This window comes from Triticum urartu, unplaced genomic scaffold (genome assembly GCF_056163025.1).
Source record: "Triticum urartu cultivar PI428250 unplaced genomic scaffold, HENAU_Tu73 scaffold532, whole genome shotgun sequence".
Lineage (NCBI taxonomy): Eukaryota > Viridiplantae > Streptophyta > Magnoliopsida > Poales > Poaceae > Triticum > Triticum urartu.
Genome location: NW_028260716.1, coordinates 24,945 through 30,825, shown reverse-complemented (window position 1 = coordinate 30,825; position 5,881 = coordinate 24,945). Strand labels below are relative to the sequence as shown.

Here is a 5,881-nt window from a genome sequence, read left to right as displayed (position 1 = left end):
GACGTCCGGAAATCTGTTTCATGTAGCTTGGCAAGGAAATTTTGAATCATGGATACAGGATCCTTTACACGTAAGACCTATTGCTCATGCGATTTGGGATCCTCATTTTGGTCAACCCGCTGTGGAAGCCTTTACTCGAGGAGGTGCTGCTGGTCCAGTGAATATTGCTTATTCTGGAGTTTATCAGTGGTGGTATACAATAGGATTACGCACCAATGAGGATCTTTATACTGGAGCTCTTTTTCTATTATTTCTTTCTACGCTGTCCTTAATAGCGGGTTGGTTACATCTACAACCCAAATGGAAACCAAGCCTTTCGTGGTTCAAAAACGCGGAATCTCGTCTCAATCATCATTTGTCAGGACTTTTCGGGGTAAGTTCTTTGGCTTGGACAGGACATTTAGTTCATGTTGCTATTCCCGCATCCAGGGGGGAGTACGTTCGATGGAATAATTTCTTAGATGTATTACCCTATCCCCAGGGGTTGGGACCCCTTTTGACGGGTCAATGGAATCTTTATGCCCAAAACCCTGATTCGAGTAATCATTTATTTGGTACCGCTCAAGGAGCGGGAACTGCCATTCTAACTCTTCTTGGGGGATTCCATCCACAAACACAAAGTTTGTGGCTGACCGATATGGCTCACCATCATTTAGCTATTGCATTTATTTTTCTCATTGCCGGTCACATGTATCGAACTAACTTCGGAATTGGGCACAGTATTAAAGATCTTTTAGAAGCGCATACTCCTCCGGGGGGTCGATTAGGGCGTGGGCATAAGGGCCTTTATGACACAATCAACAATTCGATTCATTTTCAGTTAGGTCTTGCTCTAGCTTCTTTAGGGGTTATTACTTCCTTAGTAGCTCAACATATGTACTCTTTACCTCCTTATGCATTCATAGCACAAGACTTTACTACTCAAGCTGCTTTATATACTCATCACCAATATATTGCAGGGTTCATCATGACAGGGGCTTTTGCTCATGGAGCTATTTTTTTCATTAGGGATTACAATCCGGAACAGAATGAGGATAATGTATTGGCAAGAATGTTAGACCATAAAGAAGCTATCATATCTCATTTAAGTTGGGCTAGCCTCTTTCTAGGATTCCATACCTTGGGCCTTTATGTTCATAACGACGTCATGCTTGCTTTTGGTACTCCAGAAAAGCAAATCTTGATCGAACCTATATTTGCCCAATGGATACAATCTGCTCATGGCAAGACGACATATGGGTTCGATATACTCTTATCTTCAACGAATGGCCCCGCTTTCAATGCGGGTCGAAGCCTATGGTTGCCCGGATGGTTGAATGCTGTTAATGAGAATAGTAATTCGCTTTTCTTAACAATAGGACCTGGGGATTTCTTGGTTCATCATGCTATTGCTCTAGGTTTGCATACAACTACATTGATTTTAGTAAAGGGCGCTTTAGATGCACGCGGTTCCAAATTAATGCCAGATAAAAAGGATTTTGGATATAGTTTTCCTTGTGACGGCCCAGGGCGCGGCGGTACTTGTGATATTTCTGCTTGGGACGCATTTTATTTGGCAGTTTTCTGGATGTTAAATACCATTGGGTGGGTTACTTTTTATTGGCATTGGAAACATATCACATTATGGCAGGGCAACGTTTCACAATTTAATGAATCCTCCACTTATTTGATGGGATGGTTAAGAGATTACCTATGGTTAAACTCTTCACAACTTATCAATGGATATAATCCTTTTGGGATGAATAGTTTATCGGTATGGGCGTGGATGTTCTTATTTGGACATCTTGTTTGGGCTACTGGATTTATGTTCTTAATTTCCTGGCGGGGGTATTGGCAGGAATTAATTGAGACTTTAGCATGGGCTCATGAACGCACACCTTTAGCTAATTTAATTCGCTGGAGAGATAAGCCCGTGGCTCTTTCCATTGTGCAAGCAAGATTGGTTGGATTAGCTCACTTTTCCGTGGGTTATATATTCACTTATGCAGCTTTCTTGATTGCCTCAACATCAGGCAAGTTTGGTTAATTTAGTTTGTTTTTTTGTACTGTATCAGCACCTAGTTCATTACTCTTGATAGAGAGGGAGGATCTGCCTTTTTAGATTTCTTTTTCTATTTATTTTTCCATCTAGGATTAGAACCGTATACTTGGTAATAATAGCAACGACACATTATGGCAAAAAAAAGTTTGATTCAGAGGGAGAAGAAGCGGCAGAAATTAGAACAGAAATATCATTTGATTCGTCAATCTTTAAAAAAAAAGATAAGAAGCAAAGTTTCTCCCTTGAGTTTGAGTGAAAAAACGAAAATGCGAGAAAAATTGCAATCCCTACCGCGTAATAGTGCACCTACACGCCTTCATCGACGTTGTTTTTTGACCGGAAGACCTAGAGCTAACTATCGACATTTTGGGCTATCCGGACACGTACTTCGAGAAATGGTTTATGAATGTTTGTTACCGGGTGCAACAAGATCCAGTTGGTAAGGATAAAATACCCTTTCGTATTTGTATGGATTTCTGGAATTGATAATCATAGAGGAGCCCTCTTTACCATTCTGTATAAATGGACTATTCTATTTGTATAGATATTGGTAGAGGGGCGTATCCAACCCTCTTTTATCCACTAGTTACCCCTCTTTAGTTTAAGAGTATAGAGCAGTTTGGTAGCTCATAAGGCTCATAACCTTGGGGTTGCGGGTTCGATTCCCACTACCGCCTCCATACTCCTTCTTTATGATATATGCATGATATAATATATACATCATGCATTTGTATCTGGATTTTTTGATTTCCTAAAAGAGTTTTGGTCTAACAGTTTTTTCTCGGAAGAAGCAAAAAAATAAAAGAAAGAATAAAATATGAAAGAAAAGCGTCCATTGTCTAATGGATAGGACAGAGGTCTTCTAAACCTTTGGTATAGGTTCAAATCCTATTGGACGCAATCTTATTTCTATCTATTCTTTAAATAACTATACTAAACTAAAAACAAAGAAAACTTTTTTGCATGATTCAAATGAAAAAGCTTTCTCAACGATTCCTATTCTACTAACAAGAGTAGACATGCAAAATTTATTTGTTACTGAAGAGAAAACCGTTCCAGCTGTTCCTGAATAGCTTCCTTCAAAAGGATTTCCGCTTGCTCGGTGAATGTCTTGCTAGAAGATATAATTTCTTGGAATTGAGGTTTAGTATCTTTTAGATGTTTACGTAACTCATCCAGAAATTTATTTACCTGTTCAATTTCTAACGAATCAAGATATCCTCTTGTTCCGGTATAAATAGTAGCTATCTGCTCTTCCACTGGGAGAGGATTTGCCTGGGATTGTTTAAGCAATTCCCTTAATCGTCGACCCCTTGCCAATTGATTCTGACTTGTTTTATCGAGAGCAGAGGCGAATTGTGCAAAGGCTTGTAACTCTGCGAATTGCGCTAGTTCCAATTTTGATTTGCCAGCTACTTGTTTCATGGCTTTAATTTGAGCCGCGGATCCTACTCTGGAAACAGAAATACCCACATTAATAGCGGGTCGAATTCCGGCATTGAATAGATCCGCAGATAAGAATATTTGTCCATCTGTAATGGAGATTACATTAGTAGGAATATAGGCGGAAACGTCTCCAGATTGAGTCTCAACTATTGGTAAAGCGGTCATACTTCCTTCGCCTAAAAGAGAATTTAATTTAGCGGCTCTTTCTAAAAGGCGTGAATGCAAATAAAAAACATCCCCTGGATAAGCCTCACGTCCGGGAGGTCTTCTTAATAGAAGGGACATTTGGCGATAAGCTTGTGCCTGTTTGGAGAGATCATCATAAATTATTAAAGTATGCCGTTCGCGGTACATAAAATACTCAGCCAGGGCTGCTCCCGTATAAGGAGCGAGGTATTGTAATGTAGCAGGTGAATCCGCCATTTCAGCTACTACAATAGTGTATTCCATGGCCCCCTCCTCATGGAAAGTAGTTACTACTTGAGCTACGGAGGATGCTCTTTGACCGATAGCTACATAAACACATATTACACCTTGCCCTTTTTGATTGAGAATTGTATCTGTGGCTACTGCTGTTTTGCCAGTCTGTCTGTCCCCAATAATTAACTCTCGCTGACCGCGCCCTATAGGGATCATCGAATCGATAGCAATAAGCCCTGTTTGAAGAGGTTCGTATACGGAACGCCTGGAAATTATACTTGGAGCAGGAGATTCAATTAAGCGAGATTCGGAAGCTATAATTTCGCCTTTCCCATCAATAGGTTTAGCCAGAGCATTTACAACACGACCCAAGTAAGCCTCACTCACGGGTATCTGAGCAATTCTTCCTGTTGCTTTTACAAAACTTCCCTCTTGTATCATCAACCCATCGCCCATTAATACAATCCCAACATTTTTGGATTCCAAATTCAGAGCAATACCCCTAGTACCTTCTGCAAATTCGACTAATTCACCTGACATTATTTCACCAAGACCTATAATACGAGCAATCCCATCCCCCACTTGAACTACGCGACCTATATTCTCAATCCCTACTTTCCTATTATATTGTTCAATACGTTCGCGGAGAATTTTATGAATTTCGTCGACTCGAAGGGTTGCCATTAGTGTTTCTTGACTCTTTTTTCGGAAGCAAGGGGAAAAATAATGCCTAAATTCTAAACGAAAGTAGAAGTTCAAGGCCTAATTAATTTAATTATTTCTTCCATTCCAGGGACCCGAGAATGCCAATATTAGCACGAATCGTACGGAAATGTAACTCGGTATTCAAACAACTATTCAGAGTTCCTAGAGCTCCTTGTACGGCCTGTTGGAAAACCCGCTGTCGGACCTGATTCATTGCCCTTTGTTTTTCAAAATAAAGGGTTTCGTTTTTAGACTTTTCCAATTGTTCCAAACTAATAGAAGTAGCATTAATCAAATTTGCTTTTTCTCGTTCTATCTCAGAGTATCCATTCATTCGATACTCATCCGCTTCTAGTTCGACTTTCTGTAATCGAATCCGAGCTTTTTCGAGTTGCTCAATGGTCCCTCTACGCAATTCTTCTGAATTTCGAATAGTACTCAAGATCCTCTGTTTTCGATTATCTAATAAATCTTTTAATGAAAGTAGATTATTTTGTAAGTTTACAACTTTTATGATCTCTTCCCGAACCAAACATGAATCTTTCGATTCATTTGGCTCTCACGCTCCTTTTTTTTTTTCTATAGCTATTTCCATATCTTTTTTTTAAGTAATGAGCCTATCCTCTATCTTCTTTTTTATGTTTATATTTCAATATACCGAAACCTATATAAGACTAGATAAATATTAAGAGGACTCTTCCGCCTAGATAAAAATATATCATGGTCAGCAAAGTTGTTTCTTTATTTTTATTTGCCCTCTAGTTAATAATTTCAATTTCATTAAGAAAAACTAACTAAATAAATGGAAAATGAAAATTAATAGAATTCTTTTTTATTTTTTTTTTCTTCAAATCCAAAAAATTTCTCTTTTTTATACATAGGTCGTCGATTCGGCATTGGTTAAAAAAGGGCAGGGTGCCCCCTTTTTTTTCTAGTAAATAGTTCAAACCATTTTATCGATATGAGTGTTCTATATCAGATAAATTTTACATTAGCTATTTCCCGTTTAAATTGGTACTAATACTAATATAGTTGTAGAAAGAGTACCTCTTTTTGCCTGGACTTCAAGCAGTTTAGCTTTAACCGTGTTAATGGTCTCACATTCTTGGTTTATAGAGAATCAAAGTTGATTTACCAATGAGTCGCGAAATGCTATGGTTCTTCCATATGATTTCTGAATTTATTCAGAAGTAATTCGTCGAGATCGTGCACCCTTTTCTTATTTATCCGAAAAATACTAAAAAATATTATAAAGTGCAGCCGGATAGA

At 38.6% G+C, this 5,881-nt stretch overlaps 1 non-coding gene across 1 annotated transcript; it reads left to right on the top strand.

The window, feature by feature from the left end:
• Positions 1-2,869: 2,869 nt before the first annotated feature.
• TRNAR-UCU (transfer RNA arginine (anticodon UCU)) lies at positions 2,870-2,941 on the top strand. Its single transcript has one exon. It is a non-coding gene; the product is annotated as a tRNA-Arg (tRNA).
• The last annotated feature ends 2,940 nt before the right edge of the window (positions 2,942-5,881 follow it).